Source organism: Culex pipiens, chromosome 2, assembly GCF_016801865.2.
Source record: "Culex pipiens pallens isolate TS chromosome 2, TS_CPP_V2, whole genome shotgun sequence".
Taxonomy (NCBI): Eukaryota; Metazoa; Arthropoda; class Insecta; order Diptera; family Culicidae; genus Culex; species Culex pipiens.
In genome coordinates, this window is record NC_068938.1 from 93,122,632 (window position 1) to 93,147,454 (window position 24,823).

Below are 24,823 nucleotides of genomic sequence, written 5' to 3' on the forward strand. Positions count from 1 at the left end.
TTCATGTATTTTGTCAATAAATCGTTTAAATCAAAAAAATGTTGAAAAGTGTTAGTTCAACTTTTCTGTTATTTTTGGTACAAAAAAGTAGGCTATTTCGTCGTTCAAGAATGACAGGAATGGTAAGTAGTTTCACGACGGAATTGCAAAAAAATATTTTCAGACTCTTTGGTTCAGACGCCGTCAAAACGGCATTTTAAGTTTACATATGACTTTTTCAAATGTTTGGATTTGTTTGGTATTATACCTGGTCCTCATTTTTCCTTGAAAGCCAAACTTGTCACCATTCATTTGCGTCCAAGACTCCTTAAATCGGTTAAAATGGAGCGGAGTTATGATTTTGTGAAAATCGACGAAAATTGTCATTTTTCGGACCACCCTAACACGGCGTAGGTCAACCTAATGGCCATACGAAAAAAATCAAATTATTCGCTCTACAGCATTGCCTTGGCGTTCTCGATTACGAGATTCCTACTCGAAAGTAGGCAATTATTGCAAACCTATTTTTACACCTAAGCTTCCATCCACGGGATTCGAACTGACGACCTTTGGATTGTGAGTCCAACTGCCTACCAGCGACTCCACCAGGACAGGACCCAGGGAGACGACTCCTACACCTGGACTGAGCTATCGACCTAACCTCTAGGTTAGACCGGGGCCAACATTTACTTCCCCATCCGACGGAAGGCGTGATCAGACAAATCTCGTCTCAAAATTTGCCACCGGGACCTTCTGGGATCGAACCCAGGCCGACTGGGTGAGAGGCAATCACGCTTACCCCTCCACCACGGTCCCGGCTTGAAAAATAACGGCGAAAAAAAAAATACTGGTCTAATTATTTTGGCCAAGGAACCCTCAGAAAAATTTGGTGCCAAACCGAAGTACTTTTTTTCTTTAACTCTCATATGGAACAGCTGTATAAAAAGCGATGCATGAAGCAAATCGTGTGAAAGATCAATTTTTGATTAGTTAAGGCTTAATGGACCCTCGCTCCGAATCTGCCTGTTATTTTTCCGATTTCCTCTCATCAACACCGAAAAATTCAAGATGGCGGTTGCTTAAAAAACAATAAAAAAAAAGTCTATTGACATTCAATTAACAACTTCAATTTATCTTACTTAAGGTAGCTGAACTCAAATGTGACTCCTAGTTGAAAAAATGTTCGAAGATGTGCAATCCAAAATGGTGGTCAACGTATTTGGAATAATAATCATAGAACACTTTTAAAATGGAAACCCGCCACCGCCATCTTGGTTTGGCATTTTACACGATAAAAAATGGAAAATCGTTGGCTCGATTCTTTAGGTAAAAATAAATAACTTTGCCAATTTTGAGCCAAATCGGTTAAGGATTAAGGGTCGCTTTTTATCGTTGAAACTTGCACGGGAAAATTCAAAAAAATGTATGGGGAAAAGCAAAAAAAAAGCAAAGCAATCCACTTTAACGACCTCCGTTTCTTTTGTGGTCTCTGTTGCAAGTTTCTGCTCATTTCTAGGCGTCCGAAGGTTATGTGTGGTGAGTCATTCAAAACCTCTTATACGCAAATGGACCGACATTTTTCTTCCCCATGCGATAGAAGACCAGGAGGATAAGGCGGGAACCGAACCCGTGCCCCATAGCAACTCAGAGATCGGCAGCCAAAGCCGCTAACCATCGCGCCACGAGGCCCTGCTATGGGGAAAAGCAATAATTTATAAATTTCGCCCAAAATATGGCGTTAAATGTGTTAGATCATTGTCAAGTGTCAACAAACAACATTGTCGATGACGGCAAAACGATCCGAGTTAACCCTGATGAGTTATTAACGATTTAAAGAAGACGTTTCTGCATGAAAAGATTTTTTCTTGACTTCAACGATAAAAAGCGACCCTTAACTCTTAACCGATTTCGCTCAATATATTCAAAGTCACTTATTTTTGCCTAAGGAATTGAATCAGGGGATATCCCTGATGTCGTTTTTTTTTTAATTGTCACCCTATTGCACACTTAACCCCAGGTGTTTGGTCACCTTTGCGTTTGTCACTTTTTAGTTTGTACCCCGTTGTTTTGAAAAAGTCAAACTAAAAGTGACAAACTGTCACTTTTTACACGGGACTAAAACGGTAGCGAATGACCCATAGGGTTAAAGTTCCCCTAATAAAATCAACAACAACAACAACGACTAACACTTACTATCAAACAAAACGTTTAGTAGTAAGTGGAAGCTCTGTGTAGAGAGAGCGTCAAACTAAAAAGTGAGCCTGTTCGTTTGATAATAATTGTTGTTAAACCAACGGTGTTTCAATGAATTCAAGTTCGTTCGGCAATGAAGAAACGATTCTGGAAGCTGTGCAATGCTTAATATAGGGTATTTGTCCCTATTTTGGACCAAGTTCCTATTTTGGATCTACCAAACTTAATTCAACGAAATTAAGCATTTCACCAAACCTGGCAGGGATCCACCACTTGAGAATAATTCATTTTTTCCTCTTAAATTAGAAATAATACATTTAATATATCACTATTATTTATTTGTGTCTTAAAACATCACAATGATTTAGCATATTTGTCGTCCGAATTTGTGCTGAACCGTACGTCAAAAAAGTTTGCCATGTGCTTCAAGATTTCAACCAATCAGAAGGTAGGCCGAAAATATGTACAAAGAAGGTCGTATTCTAGGAGCAATATCCCCAAAATTGGGGCAAAAAATGTTGATAATGTAAGAGCTTAAGCATTAAAAAACCAACTTATTCAAGTAAAACAAACTAGGCTGCCAATAGCAGCCTTTGAGAATACATCAAATTAAAAGTGCGCTCTGCTCAGTAGGCCCAAAATAGGGACAAATACCCTAAATACATTTTTAATTTTAATTTCTATGAGAATAGTGCTAAAGGGGATGGAGGGGCCCAAGACTTTTTGTTAGTTATTCAATGCATCTGTAGACTGAGATATTGAGGAAAAAAAATTAAACTCCGAGCATGAAATGAAGCTTCGACGAAATCGTGCTACCTTAAAGCATCCTTCAATTGCGACAAGTTCTAAAAAATGCTGTTTCATAAATCTTACATGTAAGTCTACTGTTTACACTTTTGATAATAACTCAGTACATACTCAGGCAACCAAAAAAAAACAAGAAAACGACATACAAAAAGTTAGCACTCCCACATCTATTGGCTATTTCGAAGGTTATTTTTGCATTTTTTTTCCTTCTCTGTCCAATTCGTTCTCCTTAGTACCAGTAAAATCTATCCCCATTTTGAACAAATCAGCTGATGAAGGGTAGTCCATATCTCAGCTCAAGATAACAACTGCACCAAAGTCATTGTTAAAGCAACCTAATAAAATGAAATGAAATGAAAAAGTTAGCACGATCAGGTCGAAATGGATGAAAACATAAAAATAATGAAAGCAGTGAAGATCGTGAAAATCGCCTGCATGTATGTTGCTTATGCTTTGATCGCTAAATTGAATTATAGGGGAAATTCTTCTAAATTGTACATCAACTGTTCATCACAGCAAATTTCACTTATTGGATTTCTCATCAAATGAAAGCACTAAAACAATTATTAAAATGTAATACTAACTATATTTGTACATTTGACACGTAACGCAAAGTTAAACGCCCCAACAGTCACGTACCCCCACAACCCTATAGCACTCAGTGCTTGGTCCATCCCGGCGGAGGCTTCGGAATCGGAACCCACTCGCTGACCTGCACCGGTCCCCACACGTGCTTCCACACGGCCACGTACACCTTCTTCTCCTGCCAGGACTTGACCCAGCGCGGTTTCCACACGTAACTCTTCTTCCAAAAGCCCGAAGCGTGGGGTGTCGCGACGACCACATCACGGTGCGCGTGATGCACGTGGTCACCGTGCTCCTGGACAACGTCCTGGTGGTGCAGCTCGGTCTGCAGATGGACCGGGTGGGCGTGCGTGGTGGTGGCATGTGTGTGGAAATCCAGCAGGTGCGGCTCATGGTGGACGTCCACGTGGTGGGCGGTCGCGGTTATTGGATGCAGGTCCACGTGGTGGTGGTGGGAGGTGGTAGTTGTCACCGGGTGAAGATCCACGTGGGCGGCAACGTGGTGCAGTTCCGCAGCAGTGTGCAGATCGTGGTGATGCAACGGATCCTGATGATGGTGCAGCTCATGGTGATGGGTTAGGTCGTGATGCACGGTGGCGCCGTTGGAGGTTGTGGTGAAACTGAGAAAGAAATTTGTTTTGAATTAGTTTTTACTTCTACTTTTAATGTTTTATTCATTGAAATGTTGATCAGTCTCCAACATTCTCATTTGTGCCTGACTCCCTGAATTGTTGATAAACGGATCATTACTGATGAAAATGCAACAATTATATTTTTAAAAAAACTAGCGAAATCGCTAGCGCAGTGCAATCGAACAGACACCATCGAAAGTAAACATCCGATCAGTGCGTTTCCTGTAGCAATGAAAAAAATGAAAAAAGAAAATCGTTTCCTTCATTTCAGCTGAAATTTTGGAGCCAACCGCCAATCATAGCTCTAATGGCACACTGATGCCTCGCACTTACGTCAATTTGTCGAACATCATTTTTCGCGCACTCAAAATTTCGCCTGCGCGGGAAATCAAACAGTTCATAAAAAGCACCCCAGGTTAAGGTTATCGGTTCACCAATTAGAAACCCTGCTTTGTGAAAGTGAAAAGTCGTTAAATTTTATGAGGCAAAAAGATCTGGGGGAAAAAATGTGTGCGAATCAAAAACTAGGAAATTTTAATACGCATTTTTTTTGAATACCAAATTAGAAAATTTCAATTTTTGTATTACATCATTCCACTCAACTACACTGCAAAAGCGTGTAAAAGTCCAAGTTTATTATTTCTCCACCCACGCTAATCACAGCTGCTCGTTAATCGATTTGAGTTGGCCAGTTCGTCGGTTAGATCGGCGCAGGAGAATGTTTACATTTTTGAATGCTAGACTATCATTTCAAAAGGACTTAATGGATAAAAATATTTTTTTAACTTTCAACTTCAGGTAAATTGAACATTTACTATTTATGGAAAATTTTCAGTGGAAATCAAATATCACTCCAAACTTAAAATTCTAAGGTAGTTAAGCACCGGTCATCACTGCATAAAACCTGAATCGCACCAGAATCCAACACTGATGATGCTAAAGTCGTTGCGATGTTTTGGCAGATGGTTAGTCAGTTGGATGTTTGTCCGTTCGACTTTTGAACCTACCATCAGAAGCGCGTCAAACAATTTCGGGAAAACGACTACGTTTTCCAAGATTGTTTGGATTTTAGAATCGTGTGATGACCAGCACAGCAAACAGTAGCAGTCTCGTAAGGTCGAACCTTTAGGACGGTTGAGAGTGAAGGGAAGGGAGTTTTGCACTGAAGTTATGGAATTACGATGGAACAAAATTTGTTATGTAGGGGGGAAAATGTTTGCAACTGCAAACGACCACTTAATTAGATTATGGTGGGTTATTCGAAATATCCTAATTGAATAAGTAATAACTACGTCTTACCTTTCAAGCTCGGTCGTTCCTACGATACTGGATAGTGATAAAGCTAATACTAATGTTGGTAAAAGCATCTGCAATTTAAAAAAAGTAAAGAAGGAAACTTTAATAGATAAAAACAAATTATTCTAAACCAAGTTGTTAATTCTAATGGTTCAAATGGTCTTTCTAAACTTTATTTTTGTGATGATAATTTAAATTAATTTAATTTAATGTCAGTAAAAGCTTGAGTTTCATCAAAGTATGATAAATGTTGGCTTCCTGAACATGCTTTAGTGGATATCCTGACAATAAATAAAATTGTAATTTTCGGATATAAATGCGATGGAATCATCTAAAGCATCCATACGCACCCCTTTACTTTTGCTAGCCCCACAGAATTATGTGGATGCGCATGGTTGCTCTTGATGAAATAGTTAGTTAACTAACATTTTCATGATTTTTTTTTAAATAAAATTAACTGTGCACATCAACCAAGGCTTTAGCACCGAGATTTCTGTATTTCAGTATTTTTTTTAACTACGGTAATTTTTGATGCAATTTTTGTACCCTAAAAAATATTTACAACAAAATTTGACTGATTCTCCAGTCAGATTTTCGGGTCCGTAAGTTTGACAATTTTGGAATAAGAAGACAACAACTTCCTTGGTTGCTGCTTTTCAATTTTAAAATTTAAGCAAAGTATACTTCTTGTGAATTTCGTTCTAACAAAATTTCGTGTGCAAATAAAAAAAAATAATTTCATTCTTCTTTTCTTTTTTAAAAGTTTAACACTTCACCAAATTTAAAGATTTTTGGGAAAGAAATCTCTTTTTCCTTACCATACGGATTTTCAACGCTCAGGCCAGAATTTTTGTAGGGAATTTCACGCATAATACGATTTTTATGGAATTTTAAAAATTTTTGAACATTGAATTGTTTTTTTTTATTTGGTCAAAGCTTTTGTTAATTAGACATTTTAATTTAACTGTGAGTTTGATTTAAAAAGGGAGAGTTTTCTGGGGTTTTCTCAATTCAAACTTGATTATTTATTTTATTTTGTTTTTCGTATGTAAATAGGACCTTTTAAAAAACACTCTGGAATTGTTTTTTTAGACATTCCTTACTAAATATATTTATCCATTAAAAGATCCACAGGCATTCTTAAACTTGTGAAAACCTTTGAACATTTGAGCTAACAAATCTAGATTTTTTCTTAAAGGTCCTATAAACTGTTGAGTTTCACATGTTATAGGACATTTTCAATAAAAAAAACTCTGGGAAAGTGTTCGTGAAAACACTGAGAACATTCGTAAAAGCAAACTTGACATTTCGTAAACTTTTAAACGTTTAAAAAAATGAAGACCATAATGATTTGATTCAAATCACGGTTTATTTTATGAATACTTTTAAACGTGCAAGTCATAAGCACTCTGATAGCATTTTGTGAAATTTGTTAGCTGTAAAAACGACACAGTTTTATATTTGTAATTCTCAAATTTATTTCATTTAATTTATCTAACTATGTAATTCCTTAACAGTTTTTGTTATACAGTAGTTGTTCGGTAACTGGGCGTTGTTTAACTGGGTGCTCGATAACCTAGTTAAAAAACAGACAAAAGTCAAAAAACCAAAACAATGACCGAGGGGTTAATGGATGCAAAAATCATATTCAATAAATAAAAAAACTTTTTTCAAACTTTTCTTTAATTTCAAGTTACAATTAAAGAAATATGATTAGGAAGCATTGTAATTAAATTTGAGAAACTTTTATTTTTATATTTCATACGGAAAATATTATGCATCGGTGGTCCCCTCGTTATTTTTTGTTCAGCCCAGTTAACGAGCAGCATTCAGTGACTGGGCTACGTTCTCAGCCCAGTTACCGAACAACTACTGTACCATGGTGTCATATCGGCAAATGTACGGATTTGTGCTAAAAAAGAGTTGGCAGCTTTTTTTTTAGTTATACAAATTAGATTTGACTATTTTTAGCTGGAAATTTTTTTTACTCTATTGTAAAGTTAAGTTAATAATAATTTCAATGAATTTTGAAACACAAATTTTCAGAATATAATCTGTTTAAATCAATTTTTTCAATTTCATTAGGCATAACAATGTCGAAATTAGTTTTTTGCAATTCCGTCATGAAACTACACACTTTTCCTGTCATTCTTGAACGACGAAATAGCCTACTTTTCTGTACCAAAAATAACAGAATCGAATAGCAACACTTTTCAAAATAAATGCTGAAAAGTTCTACTTTTCAGCACTCAAATGGGTGCTGAAAAGTTGAACTATTCAGCACTTGTTTCGAAAAGTAACACTTTTCGACATTTTTTGAGTTAAACGATTTATTGACAAAATACATGAAAATTTGACCTAAAATTTCACTAAGTGTGTGTTTTTTGGAATTGCAAAAAAATGTTGTATGGAACTCGTTGCAAAACTTGATTTTTTCAGCACTCTTCGTATTTATCCAACTCGGTGAACCTCGTTGGATAAATGTACGACTCGTGCTGAAAAAATCCTCTTTTTGCAACTTGTTGCATAAACTACTATTTTGCTGCATAATGAAAATTATGTTCCTTCAGTGTTTTATTGTAAAATAAGATTGATTTTTTCCAAATCGTTACAACCTGGATGGAAGAAAACAAAACCTTTTTTCTTTATATAAATAGAACAGAATACAATCATAGCTTTACTTTATCTCTGCTAAGCAACAGTGAGAGATACAAAACTATCCTTACACTTACAAACTATTAAAATTTGGAATACTATTGGAAATTCAATAGAAATGTATTTTTTTCAATAGAATATTTCAACAAATTTAACTTGAAAATATTGATGCAAAATCCATGTTTCATTATATTTAAAATAAATATTACTACACCCAAAACTGGGCAGCGCTCGATCGAGAGAAAAATAGCCTCGAGTTGAGAGAATAGTGGTACCATTCACGGACACAAAGAACACAGCTCGAGATGGGCGAGAAAATTTTTCTCTCGAAGCTCATCAGCAAAAACAGTTCATCCGTCAAAACAAAAAACCAAAAGTGCCGACAACGGGAATCGAATCAGAGACCTTTGGCAAACTAACCCAATAGGGGGATGGTCACTATTTTAGACCACGTTTTCCACTTTTCCTCCATCAAAACCGACTACTTTATCGACTTCATTTTGCTGGGCGAGATAGGACGCCGTCTATTTTTAGACGATGACTCCACACTTCCACTTTTGCACTTAAAAAAACCAGATGGCAGCACGATGTAACGCCACCTTGCCTAACTGCCTCGGCCACCACAGTTTGGTGACTAAGAAGTTGTCAGATGTCGATGTATGACTATTGTGAAGATTTATTGTTTCAACCAACAAATGAACACATTTGTTTTAGTGATGAGAGTTGGTAGCATTATTCTTTCGATCTTGGCACTGAGCCCTCAATAAACTTAGAGGGAACGATTCTCTCGACTCTGAATTGTTGATGTATGAAATTTTGAGTCAATTAAAAACAAATAAAGCAACAATTTCAAACATGATGTTGATTTTTTTGGACCGCTTTATTTTTACTATCCTTTAAAATAAGTATTTCAAGATTGCATTGTATTAAAATATAATTTTAACTGTTTTTTTTGTTTTAAATTTTATTCAATCTTATTTCACTTTATAGAGCAAATGAATTTAAAAAAACATTTTACAGAAGTTCAGTAATATCTCTGATTTGATTTTCGAAGGGGAAACTCGGAAAAAAAAATCAAAACAATATTAAATAATCCTACATAATAAAATATCGAAATTCGTCAGTTGATGTTCCTCCTAACACTTATTTAGTGTTTTAATGTTTTTTTTATTTGAATTTTGTTTTAATGAAAATAAAATTTTCAAATTGCCTAGATTATTTCCTAAATCCTTTTACATATTGTGGGTGAATTGTAATTTCCCACCTTTTGATAAAAAATATATTTTTTGCAATTCCGTCTGGAAACTACTTACTTTTCCTGTCATTCTTAACGACGAAATAGCTTTCTTCCCCTATCTATTAGCAATTTCGAAGGTTATTTTGTAATTTTTTTCCTTCCCCTGCTCAATTTTTCTCCGGTGTACCAGTAAACTCTAAACACTGTTTGAATTAGTCAGCTGTTGAAAGGTACCCCATATCTCAGCTTAGGATAATTACTGCACTGATGTTTTTGCCAAAACAATCCAATAAATGAAATGAAATGAAAATGAAATAGCTTTCTTTTCTGTACCAAAAATAACAGAATCGAATAGCAAAACTTTTCAAAATAAATGCTGAAAAGTTCTACTTTTCAGCTCTGAAATGGGTGCTGAAAAGTTGAACTTTTCAGCACTTGTTTCGAAAAGTAACACTTTTCAACATTTTTTTTTTATTTAAACGATTTATTGACAAAATACATGAAAATTTGACTTAGAATTTCACTCAATGGGTGTTTTTCGGAATTGCATAAAATGTTGTATGGAACTCGTCGCAAAACTCGGTGAACCTCGTTGGATAAATGTACGACTCGAGCTGAAAAAATCTTCATTTTGCAACTTGTTGCATAAACTACTATTTTATAATTTGTCTATAAAAAAGAAAACTTATTCATAATGTTTCTATTGATTTATATGGACCAGATTTAGTAATAATTTCAAAGCCCAAAGAAATATTATGATTCACTCCGCAAAATCATAGGCCCCACTTTGATAGTGAAGTGCTCCAGGAATCAATTGTATTTTGATTCAATATTTTGCAAAGAGGTTTGATGAAGGCACCAGCCACACCGTTGGATTAACCCTCTACAGCCCAATTTTTTTTTCTCGAAATTTTTTAGTTTTCCCTTGTTCAGGAGGTCATTTTGAGCAACTTTTGTTCCACAAAAAACTTTGCTTCTTTTGTTTTATGGTTTTCTTGTTTTATTTTTAATATTTTAATTTGCATTTATCTTGTTTTGTTTATGTTTGTTTTTGGTAGTATTAGGCCTATTCTACCACCTTTTATAATTACATTTTGCCTATCTAATTTTTTCACGTTTTTACAGCTACTTTTTTTTTCAATTTTTTGCATGTTTTTTACATTTTGTGCTATAGAATGGCACCATCATCATTTAAAATGCAAAAAAAATGCGTAGAGGCATAGTCTGGGACACTACAAAAATTACTGCAAACTTCTTTTTACTAAAAATATAGGAAATGTTAGTAAAAAACACAGCCAAAGTTGACCCCTAAAAAAATTACATTTTTTTAAACATTGGCAAAGTCACATAAAACAAGTTAAACTTCTAACACTGATTTTTTTTTAAATTTGAAGAGTTCTTCTTTACAATGCTTTTTAAAGATCAAAAACGGTTGGAAAATTGATTTTTGGCGATTTTTTAGATCGAAGCCCGTCTAAAGGCGGGGTTAGGTTGTAGAGGGTTAGGCTAATTGTTTCAACTGAATCATTGATTGAATGCATCAATGTTAAGAACAAGTTAACTTGCTCTTAATTCTAGCACAACTTTTAAAACACATGCATTTTTTTACCACAAAACGAACGATATTTTTTAATCCAGTCCATACAGTTTTAATAATAAGAGTCCTTCAATCACTAATTTTCCGTCACTTTTCACGATCCCAGTTGAAGTAAACTTCTGCTCCTTGCACTTACTTTTCACTTTTCTTTGGTAAACTCCCCAGCAACTATAAACCCAATTCACCCCGATATGTGTCACCTTTGTAATCCTTTCGCAAACTGGTGGTCAGTTTTGGCAAACTTAACTCCTTTATACACAAAGAACAACTCCAAATGCACCACCCCTACATTTACGAAAAGGGGGGACTTGACTTCCGAAATATGTAATTGGAATCGTTCGCGCCAAATCAAACACGATCTGCATCGAGAAAGAGGCGCAAAAACTAAGTCACAAGTACAAGTACACCACACGGAGGGGGCAGCCCGTGCACAACAATGCACCAGGTTGGGTACGCTGGTCATACTAACTAACTAACCACCATCGTCAGCGGATTAAAACATGCTGTTACCTCTTTCTTGCCCGGTGATAAGCATAATCCTCATTGGATATTCCGGGCAAGTATGTGGTGTGACCGAATACTTTGGAGCAGATGATTTAACGGGAAGTATTTTCTTTAGATTTCAATGATTGTTTGCTTTTCTAGAACTAATCAAACATGTTTATACAACTAAGAAAATGTAAACACAAATCTTGTCATTCAAAAATAGATAAAAAAAAAAACAAAGTTTTCATTCAAGTTGAACCGATAAAATATTCAACCCGTGTCCCCGGATGGCCGGACGAATCAACCAAACCGATTAATGCAGGCCAGCACATGCCAAAGGTGCCGCGCCACCCCCATCCAGTTCAACGTATGTCTTTTGCTTCACCTTTGGTTCGCTAAAGACAGTCAAGTGTGGTGTTAAACCCGCTATCGAAAGGGAAATGATCGATGATGGACGGGACGCACAAAAGTACATAAACCGTAGACTTGGGTGAAGCACTCGACTAGACATGTATAATAACTAGATTCGAGGCCTGATATGAATTATTATTGAGTTATTAGCGTTGTAATTTGGTTATTACGTATTGTTTAACGACCGATTATGAGTTTCGTGGTCTTGATCTACTTTTGAAAGGCAATTAACCTTAACCGATTATTATATGTACATGTATTGAAAAATGATCTGCATAAAAAAATGTTTCCTGAGATCCTGAGATATTCCATAAAAACTGAAAAAAAACTCCGTGCATTGTTGTCACTTTTCATATGAGAGGAGTTTCAATCTTGACAAGCTATCTTTACACAGCCTGAAAACTGTTGTAAGTGCGACAATTGGCCAGAGGGATTTTAGGTCAGAACGCGTTTGACACACGTAAATATTTGTAATTATAACTCGGCAACCAAATTCAACCAAACTTTAGGACAATGCACAGAATGATCAACCACACAAAACGTGTTTGTTATTGTTTACATTGCGTGCTCTATTTTTCGTTTATTCAAGGTCAATCAATAAAACGCGTTTTTCACGGAACGTCAAAAAGCGACGTGTGGCAAGTTAGCACGACAGCGTCGATTTCAGCTATTTTACTGAATTACTGAATGCGACTAAATGGAGCCTAACATTTCAAAAGGGCACAAAACTTTTGTAAACAATAGTGCCGCAAACTGGGGTCAATCGGGACACATGGGGCGAATTGGGGCAGCAGTTTTAACCATTTTGGAGCACATTTTTTTGATTTTTCTGGTTGGTTTCGGTTAGAACATACTGAGACCAACAAAATGTGTACATCCATCTACAAATTTAAAAGCTTTAACTTGAAGACTTCCATTATTGCCATGATTTTTCGTTCAAAGATATAAATTTTGCGTCGCAATCAATATTTTGACAAAATTCCTTCTACAAGTTATTCAGAATAGTGCCCTACACATGCTGATTCCTTTTGGTATCGTCAGTGGGGGTGACATTGGGTCTGGGGGTGAGATTGGATCAAACTGATTTTTTACGGATTTTACCATTTCTCAGATTCTTCTCAAAGAAACTGAATTCTGTTAAAAAAATTGTGTAGGGGACATCTTAAGATGACTTCGCTGAAAAAATCTCGTTCCTAGAACAAATCCTGTTATTTTGGCAGCTGTCTAAAAATGGGGTACGTTTTTGGCCAAAAATGACCTCTGAAAAAATCACTTTTCTAATATTTTTGTTGGAATTGCTCGAAAACTACCCAAATGTTTGAAAATCTCCACTTCAAACATTGTAGCATGTCAATACGATTCCCTCGAACAAGAAACACTGTTGGATGACTTGTTTTTACCATATCGTTGTATTTGAGCATCATTTTAGTTTCATTTTCAAACTATTGGCATTTAAGGTAGTGTTCATCAAAATCCTGTCTGTGTGGATCAATCGGACCGCGCACTGGACTCACAATCCAGAGGTCGCTGGTTCGAATCCCGAGGCGGACGCAAAAAATTCTAAGTGTAAAATATAGGTATTCGGTGCCCTCTCCCCGTGCCATACCTTCACACTTAGGAGACCCGGGAGGCGGAGTCTTGTCGCAAAAAGAAAGATACACACCTGTGGAACCGTTGACGAAACCGCAAGGTTTAAGAGGGCCACATTATAAGGTGTTACGTCGATTCCGATTCCGTTCATCAAAATCCACCATGTTTTGGGAAAATGTTGGTAAACTATCTAAGAACAAACCTACGTTGAAAAACTTTCGATGTTATTTGAATTGTTTTTCTTATTAAGAAATTCCGAGAAGTGTATCGTTTTTTGACCCATAGTCACCCCCGCTGACTGTAACGATTATCACATTCCTTGCAAAGTTATGGAAATCGTCATTAATCAATGATTGCCAACTAGGACCTCAATGATTGTACCACAAAATTATATAAATTTTGAAACACATTTGATTTAGACCAAAAACTCTTTCAGTGGCTTCAAGAAGGCAACAACCGGCATATCGACGTCGTCGTGCTATCTTGTCGCACCCGCCATTTTGACGTTCCGAGAAAAACGCGTTTTAATGTTTGACCTTGAATATTCAAAAACGAGAGCACGCAATGTAAACAATAACAAACACGTTTTGTTTGGCTCACCACTCTGTGCATTGTCCCAAAGTTTGGTTCAAGTTGGTTGCTGAAGTCCCGAGTTATAATTACAAATGTTTACGGTAGTCTAGCTTGTACGTGCGACAAACGCATCCTGACTTTCCTGGCCTGAAATCCCTTTGGCCTTTTGTCGCACTTACATCAATTTTCATGGAGTGACAAGATAGCACGACAAGATTGAAACTACTTACATATGTAAAGTGACAAAAATGTACGGAGTTTTTTCGGTTTTTGTTGAATATCTCAGGATTGAAATCGAATTTTGGGGATCTGTGAAGGTCAAAAGGTGAGGCATTGTGAGCTGCACAAAATGGCGTTCTTAAGTCAATTTGGCCCAAAATGCACGTACGACAAGTTAGCACGATGGCGACGATATGCTGATTTATTGTGGTGCAGAAATTCGTTAAATTGATTTCAATAAAAAGAATTTTAGTGTGATGATCAATTTTCTTCGAAAATGATCAACGGTTCACCTTACACGGCGTGTTTTCTGGGCAACCTTATGGGGAAAAAATAGTCATCGCTACTTTCAAATGTGTCTTATAGGAAATTTTCTCAGCTTTCCAATGCTTCTAAGAGCGAAATGTTTCATCGGGAAATTTCTGAGATATCTCTATTTTAAGTTTTTTTCTTTTAAAATCCTTAATCATTTATTGGAAACTTTTCAATAACAGCCCAGGAAACTTGTCAAATGATGTGTTTCATGTGTCATTTACTCATCAAAAAGTGCAAAATAATACATGAAACAACTTTGTAGAACATTTTGAAAATTTAGTTTAACCGAATTTTTGAGTATGTGGGATTTATTCAACTTTTCGCTCTTAGAAGCATTGGAAAGCTGAGAAAATTTCCTATAAGACACATTTGAAAGTAGCGATGACTATTTTTTCCTGAAAAGTTTGTTCTAGAAAACACGCCGTGCTTAAGTGCTCTAAAAATTGCTGTCCCGATTCAGACTGTAGTCCCGATTCGCCCCAGATTACGGCATATCCCTTTCCCCGAATGACAGTTTGCATAAGGTGTGAGAGGGATACACTCTTGTTTACAAAAGTTTTGTGCCTTAATGAAATGGAAAGCACGAAATAATTGTCACTTTAGCTGACATTCATTGCCGAACATGGTCTCATTCCAATTCAACAAAGGTTAGAGAAATATAAAGGCAGCGATCACACTCATAACATAATCAGGATCGGACAAAATAATTGATTGAAATACGATTTTTCTAGGGGTGGTTTAGTTTAAAATGTGAACTGGGAAATAAATGTCTCAGGGTAATTCTTTACCAACTCACACGAAATCGGGAAAATTTGCCCCGACCCCTCTTCGATTTGCGTGAAACTTTGTCCTAAGGGGTAACTTTTGTCCCTGATCACGAATCCGAGGTCCATTTTTTGATATCTCGTGACAGAGGGGCGGTACGACCCCTTCCATTTTCGAACATGCGAAAAAAGAGGTGTTTTTCAATAATTTGCAGCCTGAAACGGTGATGAGATAGAAATTTGGTGTCAAAGGGACCTTTATGTAAAATTAGACGCCCGATTTGATGGCGTACTCAGAATTCCGAAAAAAACGTATTTTTCAAAAAAAAAAACACTAATAAAGTTTTAAAAATTCTCCCATTTTCCGTTACTTGACTGTAAATTTTTTTGGAACATGTCATTTTATGGGAAATTTAATGTACTTTTCGAATCTACATTGACCCAGAAGGGTTATTTTTTTATTTAGAACACAATTTTTCATTTTTAATTTCGTGTTTTTTCTAACTTTGCAGGGTATTTTTTTAGAGTGTAACAATGTTCTACAAAGTTGTAGAGCAGACAATTACAAAAAATGTTGATATATAAACATAAGGGGTTTGCTTATAAACATCACAAGTTATCGCGATTTTACGAAAAAAAGTGGCAGTTTCATTCTCAACTTAATGTTAACATGTTAAGGTACAGTTTGTGACGATACGCTACCTTTCCTTTACTAAGCAATCGATTCCAGAAGGAAAAAGATCACCAGTGTTGGTCCGAGCCGGGATTTAAACCCCGATCTACCGCTTACGAGGCGGAAGCGTTACCACTGGGCTACGTGGCTCGGTCTCATCCTGGGGTAACAATTTGAGAGTTTAATAAATGGTCGCAGTGGACTCATGGCAATCAAACAAAAAAAAAATTGAGAGTTTTGATAATTTCGTCGTTCATGGACACCACTTGACTTATCTTTGAAAAAAAAATCTGAGGATGGAGGGACATCTGCCCCAAGTTACCCCACCCTGTGCACGCTAGTCTCATTAAACTGAGAATTCAGTAAACTGCTACACGTATGCTTAAATTTCAATTGATGAAAATTTTATGAATTTCAGCGGATAAAAATTGTTGTGTTGGTTGTTCCATACTATGGGAAATTCCTGTTAGGCTTCATCCATAAAGTACGTCACGCTAAAATCTGCCAATATTTGCTAATTTTTCATTTCTGAGACGAAATGTATTCATGAAAGTGGGTCAATTTGACATTTTTACAAAAAGTTCATGTCCCGCCCGTGTGGATCAATCGGACCGCGCACTGGACTCACTATCCAGAGGTCGACGGTTCGAATCCCGCGGCGGGTGCTCTAAAATTCTTTGTGTAAATATGGGTATTCGGCGCCGTCGCTCCGTGCCATACTTTCATACACTTAGGAGCCCAGGGCGGCGAAGTCCTTGTAGATAAAAGGAAGACACTAGTGGTTGGTACTAGCAATGGTGGCCGACAGCTATAAAGTCAACTTCGTTTTTTTCATTTTCTAAGCAATTTTTGCTCTGCTTCAGTGATGGAGGCAAAAGTATGAAAAAAACATATTGTTCAACTAATTTCGTTGGTAAAATATTGTTTGAAATCAATAAAGAGAAAATAGGTTCCCAAAATCGTGAACAAGCGTTCATGAAAATGGAAACCACGAACAAAGTGTTCTAATCCCATGGTAGGATTTTGAAAAACGTACCATGACATTTGAACACTTTGTTCGTGACACCCATTTTCATGAACGCTTGTTCACGATTTTGGGAACTCTTTTTCCTCCGTGTGATGTTGTTTCAAATTTTTTTTTAATATGGAATCAAAAGATTCTAAGGGCCATTCCCCAAAATAACCCATTCACTTTTAAAAATAAATAGCAATAATAAGTAATTAAAAAACTTTTTGGGGAATAGGTCAATCTGGGGAATGTAATAGAACCATTCCAAGTTAATTTGTGTTGCTTCTTTTGTGTTGGTACTTATGATAACTGCCAATCTTCAATATATACAGAGACCTTAGATCGAATGCAAACGTGAAAAACCTTTATACTATCACGGGATCGAATAACCTACATTCCCCTAATAAAATCAACAACAACTGCAACAACTTTATACTATCACACATTGCTTACAAAATTATTTTTTTTGTTACTTAATCTAATCTAATCTAATCAGACCCTAGCGCAGCCAATCTTTCGAAGGGATCCTGGAGAGTGCCTTAGGTTAGATGACGCCTAGCACCCTTCTTGTCATTTATTAACATTTGTAGTGCGCCATTGCATCAGAATGCATTGAAACATCACAAGCGTTAAAGCGGCCAGGCCTACTGCGTAAAGCCGTACCGCAGAGATGACTCGTAATTGTGTTGAGTTTGAGCACTGAGTGTTCGAACAACAACACAATTCTGAATCGACAGGGGAGGAAGAAGCGTGGGGACACACCACCATACGCTCCGAGATTTTGGTTGTATTCGTTGGGAGCACCATGCTAAGAAGGTTTAGTACTCCGGGACCCTCTGGGATGGGACATTGTATTCCTCGAATGCCCTGGACACTATTTGCCGTGGTTATAGCGCCACAACTCGCTCTCTGTAACAGTATTCCTGATTCCAATACACGCTCACCAAGTCGACATGGCCTAATGGTTAGCATTTTTGCTTACCAATCTAAAGTACGGGGGTTCCAACTCCGCCTCGAGCGACTTTGATTTTTCGTTCATATTCATCATTTCAAATTTATGTGTTCTTAACTTTCTCGTTGGGAGCAGATGGGCATCGAACCCAGAACCATTCGCTTACAAAGCGAACACCGTAACCAGTCAGCCACGGCCGCTCCTAAAATTATTATTTTTTTGTTACTTAAGTTATTTTTCTGGACCCCATTTGGACACACTCAACCCTGAGGTGCCCAGAAGTCTAGACTCAAGTGGATTACACTCAAATTTTATAAAATTTCCACCTCCTAATGAACTGGCCCACATGCGGGCCGTTTATCTCCCATAAATACAAGACTGATTAAGTCGCGTCCCTGTTGCCATCAATCAGGCATGGTTTTCGGGTTTTGGCCAGTTGAGTTGAGCGAGGAGGCAAAATAAAAGTTGCCGTAATGGAAAGCTACTTAAGACGCATATTTTCTTTTGGCGCTCCTGCCAAGGAGATAGAGATTACTCTAGACTCGACTCTTCTTGTTTTCCACGCCGTTCTGGCCAGACTGGCTGTTTATTCGTGAAAATAGAGTTTTATTTATAGTCGTCGTCCGTCGTGGCCAGCGTGCGCGTTTTTAGGCCAAATGAATTCTATTTGTTGATTTTTGGCACTTTGCTGTGCTGTTTTTGCTCCATTCTTCAAAACCACCCGAGCCGATGACGACGCCTAGGTGTGTGTGTATGTTGTGTTTGGTCGACGCGCTGTCCAATTTGGATTAAAAGCAGATTTATTTGGAGTGAATTTGTTGATGGGACGCTAATTGATTTCAAGTTGAATTATTGGGTTGCTGAAAAATTAATGCTTTTACAAAATTCATGCAAAAAGCGTTATTCTGTTAATTCAATTCCGTAGTAATCTCGTTGAAGAACGTTTTCTATACAATTGGTCTTCAGTAATTTGGAGACGCGTATCAGGTTGTCTAGGCACATGTTATTTTCTTTTCGTTATCACTTTGTCAAACAATGCCATTTTGTTTTCTTTTATTCTTAAAACTTTGGATGAATTATGTTTTTTGGTTTACCACAACCTTTAATTTCATTTTCCAATTGTATTAAGTCCGTTTATATTCGTTGACTTTGCCATCCAGCATATGTCTTTTTTAAATACACTGTTTTTTTTACAAGCGTGACCACATAGTTTACGAATGGCCCACCCAGGGCAATGACATAAGTCTGATGGGAAACAAATTGTATGTTTTATTGTGGCTTTTCCTTCCTAAGTGGGTGTGGTTTACAAAACGTGACGGCGAGACGTATTTTTAGTGATATACTCTCGTCAAAAATGTTGGCCCGTTCGTCACATTTGGGGTGTTGAATTGTGTACCGCTTGGATACTTTTGAGTTCGAGTGACAAACAGCGTTTCGCTGGTCGCAATTTTTAGGATTACATGGCAAACGGGGACGCTATTTTGTTTTCAAAATTCCAACAATACTTCTGCGGGTGTAAACTAGAGCTGCGCGCGGTGATTGATGATGCCTTTGAGTGTTAGATCTGAACCCGTTTAGTGTTGGGTAATAATTTAGGTGCTAAGTGGGGTTTGTCGTTGAGGGAAAACTGAGTTGATTTCAATTTTTTGTATCAATTTTAGTACTTATTATTGTAATGTTTTTTTGGGAGATTAGCCAGAGACCAAACTACTTCAGTTGAGTGTTTGCAATAGAATGAACTTTATTATGGACTGTCGTCCCATTACACCTCCGACTCCCCTATTCGTAGTCTACTGTGATCTGATCTTCGTCGTCTTCCATTATGTTTTCTTTCAAGAAATAAGATGCATGCAGTATATTCATATATTATTTTTAAATTGGAATTGTTTTTTTTTTAGTCATTCAAATATTCACTGTTAAATAGTACAAATATGAACCACAAAATTAACGTCCCAAGTAGCAAAAAAAGTTGTATATTCCTCTGAAACAGATATGCTAGAGTCCCATCCAAAAATGAACATTAAAAAATAACTTTTTGCTGCATTAACTTTTCAAGCTTCAAAGTTTAAATTTTCATGGGGACCATAATTTAACGGAACTTGAACTCTGTTAAAATAACCTTCTCATATAAAAATTACAGAAAGTACTTTATACACGCAAATCCAATATTCGAATTTTTTTATCGTGGCACTAGCGACACTATTATTCGTTTTTCTCCGAACTGTAACAAAATTTCGTTTATTTTTCGTTTAGGGCACTTAAAAGACATGTAGATGAACAATCTTAAGCATTTTTTGAAATTGGTTTTTCGTAAGTAAGTCGAAAACCGATGAGCAACTCTCTACGAAATCGGGCGACTTCAAACATTTTTATTTTTTGTATTTTTTTATTTGACTCAAATTTTGTGGGGGCCTTTCCTATAACCAAATAAGCTATTTGGCGTCATTGGTTTACCCATACAAGTCTCCATACAACTTTGGCTGCTGTACATTAGGGTGCCCAGAAAAAATGACCCCCTGCTCCACAAGCGGAAAACGGTTTATTGGGTTATTTTAAGCATCTGTGCAAATTTTGAGCGAAATTGGTTGAGATTATCCCATTGATACCCGAGCCTAAAGTTGGTGAAAAAATGTTTTTCATACAAAAATGACTTTTTTAAATCGCTAATAACTTTTCAGGATTAAGTTTTACAGCTTTAGTATGTTCTACAAAGTTGTAGAGCATTAAATTTCCAATGAGAATCTCACTTTTGGGAATATTTGGATGTAAGTAGCGCACCGTGTAGACCAAACTGTAAGAAAACTTCACCCCCGAGTATCAATGGGTAAATGTTAACCGATTTTGCTCATATTTGGCCCAGAGTCCTAAAATAGGTCAAGGAACAATATTCAGCTTGTGGAGCGAGGTTTTGAGAAAAAGTCCCGTATTCTGGGCACCCTACTGTCCATACAAAACTGGTATGTAAATATTCAAACAGCTGTAACTTTTGAGTGCATTTTCTGATCAATTTGGTGTTTCGGCAAAGTTATAGGTATTGTTGAGGACTTTTGAGAAAAAAATAGGTACTTGGGAAAAAAATTGCAGATTTTTTTATCAACTTTTTTTCACTAAAACTCAATTTTTCAAAATATGTATTTTTTGATTTTTGAGATTTTTTGATATGTTTTAGGGGACAAAAATCCGCAACTTTTGAGCCATAGAGAAACATGGTCAAAAAATCTGCTGCCGAGTTATGAATTTTTGAAAAAATTGTGATTTTTGGAAAAAATCGAAGTTTCATGCAAAAACAAGTTTGACATTATTTTTTAATGCAAAATTGAATTTGCAATCGAAAAGTACTTCACAGATTTTTTGATAAAGGGCTCCGTTTTCAAGATATATCCACCGAAAGTTTGATTTTAGCGAAATATTTGCAGTTTTTCAATTTTTAAAAATAGTGACCATGAGTGACCATTTCTAAATTTTTTTTTTTTGAAAGGTTCAAAAAATTTGCTATAAAATTGTCTAAGAGACATTGAAGATTGGACCTCGGGTTGCTGAGATAGAGCCGCTTTAAGAAAAAGAAACACGAAAATTGAAGTTTTCTTAATATCACCAAAAAAACACACCATTTTCTAATGACGATCTCTTAGCAACTAATGGTCCGATTTTCAATGTTAGTACATGAAACATTCGTGAAATTTTGCGATCTTTTCGAAAAAAATATTTTGAAATTTTTAAAATCAAGACTAGCATTTTAAATGGGCGTAATATTCAATGTTTAGCCGCAAAATTTCACGAATGTTTCATGTACTAACATTGAAAATCGGACCATTAGTTGCTGAGATATCGTCATTAGAAAATGGTGGGCTGTTTTGGTGAGATTTAGAAAACTTCAATTTTCGTGTTTCTTTTTCTTTAAGCCGCTGTATCTCAACAACCAGAGGTCCAATCTTCAATGTCTCTTAGACAATTTTATAGCAAATTTTTTGAACTTTTCAAAAAAAAACATTTTTAGAAATGGTCACTCATGGTCACTATTTTTAAAAATTGAAAAACTGCAAATATTTCGCTAAAATCAAACTTTCGGTGGCTATATCTTGAAAACGGAGCCCTTTATCAAAAAATCTGTGAAGTACTTTTCGATTGCAAATTCAATTTTGCATTTAAAAATAATGTCAAACTTGTTTTTGCATGAAACTTCGATTTTTTCCAAAAATCACTATTTTTTCAAAAATTTATAACTCGGCAGCAGATTTTTTGACCATGTTTCTCTATGGCTCAAAAGTTGCGGATTTTTGTCCCCTAAAACATATCAAAAAATCTCGAAAATAAAAAAAATACGTATTTTGGGAAATTGAGTTTTAGTGAAAAAAAAAGTTGATAAAAAAATCTGCAATTTTTTTTCCGTGTACCTATTTTTTTCTCAAAAGTCCTCAACAATACCTACAACTTTGCCGAAGACACCAAATTGATCAGAAAATTCACTCAAAAGTTACAGCTGTTTGAATATTTACATACCATTTTTATATGGACAGCAGTCAAAATTGTATGGAGACTTCTATGGGTGAACCAATGTCACAAAATAGCTTATTTGGTCATAGGGAAGGCCCCCACAAAGTTTGAGCCAAATCAAAAAATACAAATAAAATCCATTTCCGGTTTTGGTAGAGAATTGCTCCGATGCAAGAAGGCAATTTTTCAATTTCTGGGATCAATCTTTTATTACGTAACGCCGATGAGGGGGGAGAGGGGGGGGGTCTTAGGCCGTTTTACGCTCCATACAAAATTTTTAAAATTTGTATGGAAATTTTGTTACGAGGAGGGGAGGGTTCTAAAAATTAGATTTTTGCGTTACGTAATAAAAGAACGCTCCCTAAACTAGTCTGAGACATGATATTTTGAAAAAATCGGAATTCGGTACATTAATTTAACATAAAGCACCATGCGTCTCCAGCAAAAAATACTAGGAACTCATTCGATGAAACCGCATGGTGCTTTATCGTAAATTGGTCCCCTTTTTAAAAAAAATCACGTCTCAGAATCCTGTTAACTTAAAGACTTCCATCATAGCCATGATTTTTCGTTCAAAGGTATAAATTTTGCGTCGCTATCAATATTTTGACCCAATTCCTTCTACAAGTTGTTTAGAATAGTGTCCTACACACGCTGATACTTTCTGGTAACGATGATTGTACCACAAAATTATATAAATTTTTAAACACAATTTATTTAGATCAAACATTCCTTCAGCAGCTTCAAGAAGGCAACAACCGGCATATGCTGATTTATTTTGGTGCAGAAATTCGGTAAAATGAATTAAATACTGAGCATTTTAGAGGGATGACCAATTTTCTTCAAAAATGATCCAATACCCATTTAGGGTATTCACCATTTTTGGTTTACGATTACGTAAACATTCTTAACCTTTCGGCAATCGCGCTAGTGTACTTTGAGCACGGTTTGTAAGAACGTTTGTAAGAGAGGCCGATAAACGCGACGTCCGAAAGGTTAAAAATAATAAAAGCCTATTTTTCTATAAACGTAGCGAACTGAAATTGGTTCAGCAGTTCCGATGTAATTTTTTATTTTTTTATTTTTTTTTTCATTGTGATCTTTGCGAAATTATCAAAAAACGTCATTTTTTGGACCATCATACTTCGGATAGGACCAGGGACCAAAAATCAGATTTTTGTCAAAAGGTCTAATTTTGAATCTTCAAAACCAAGTTTTAATCTATTAATTCTTCTCGTAATTCTACGTTGAAAATAAAATGATATTTTGAGTGTTATTGAGCCACATTGTTATTGAGCCAAGTTTTTGTCTTCAAAATTTTCCCTGAAAAAAGAAGGGCATAACAATTTTTGAATAAAATACAAATTTTCAATTTTAAAAATAAATATGATTAATTGTAAACTATTATAAAGAATACATTGATCATCGCTTGTTAATGCATTCTAAATCAAAAATACAGTCATCCCACATATTCGGAACGGTTTCCAGATCGACCAATGTTCAAAAAATCACTTTTACCTTCGTTTGAAAGCTTTTCTGGCGATCTTTCGAATGCTGTGTCGAACATCTGCAAATTTTAACTTTTATATGAAGCTTTTAAAGAATTGCTTTGACCCTTGAAATCCACAAATTCGGAACACTTTTTTCTTACGAATTTAAACAAACTTTGGATCTGTCCAGGAGTACATATTAATTACCAAATAATGACTTCTCACACTGAAACCAATGAAACTCAAGCATAGTGATGTTTTGGTTTGACATGGTTTGATAATTTTTTTTGTGAAAATATCAGTTAAATTCAGGTGTTCCACAATAGTGGGAGGCACAATAACATCCCACAATTATGAAACAGGCCATTTGGAGGCAGTGTTTTGCTGCTCTGGACAAAATAGTCTTGGAATGAAGTTTTTTGTTCAAAAAGTACTGCTTTTACTAGTGAAATAGCAAGATAATGTCCAAATGACGGTTCTAAAAATTCTAAGGTCGACAGAAAAGCTACTTTTGGCATGATATTGACAAATTATCATAAAAGTGTTCCGAATTTGTGGGTGTTCCGAATATGTGGGATGACTGTATACATTTTAATCAATTTACAAATTTTCAATTTTGGGACCACAGATCGGTACAAAACGTAAAAGTTTGTAGCAAATATTTTTTTCATAGATTCATTGATATTTTCAAGATATTTAGCAAATTTTTGATAGCAGCATAATAGTTAGAAACTAAATATTGTTATCAATCAGTAAATAAGTTTTTTTGGATATACGATTTCAGTTTTTAAAAGATTTATCAAATTAATCTTAATAAACTCAATCGAGGTACCAAAATTACGCGATTCACTCCAAATCACATCTTC

The 24,823-nt window shown here is 35.9% G+C and overlaps 1 protein-coding gene across 1 annotated transcript in view; it reads right to left on the reverse strand.

Moving 5' to 3' along the window:
* Window positions 1-4,113: 4,113 nt before the first annotated feature.
* LOC120425204 (myosin-1-like) overlaps window positions 4,114-24,823 on the reverse strand; it is a 28,659-nt gene continuing 7,949 nt past the window's right edge. The window contains exons 3-4 of the mRNA XM_039589635.2: window positions 5,496-5,563; window positions 4,114-4,184 (exon numbers count right to left, since the gene is read on the reverse strand). The gene's annotated coding sequence lies outside the window, so the exon portion shown is untranslated. The remainder of the gene's footprint in view (window positions 4,185-5,495; window positions 5,564-24,823) is intronic.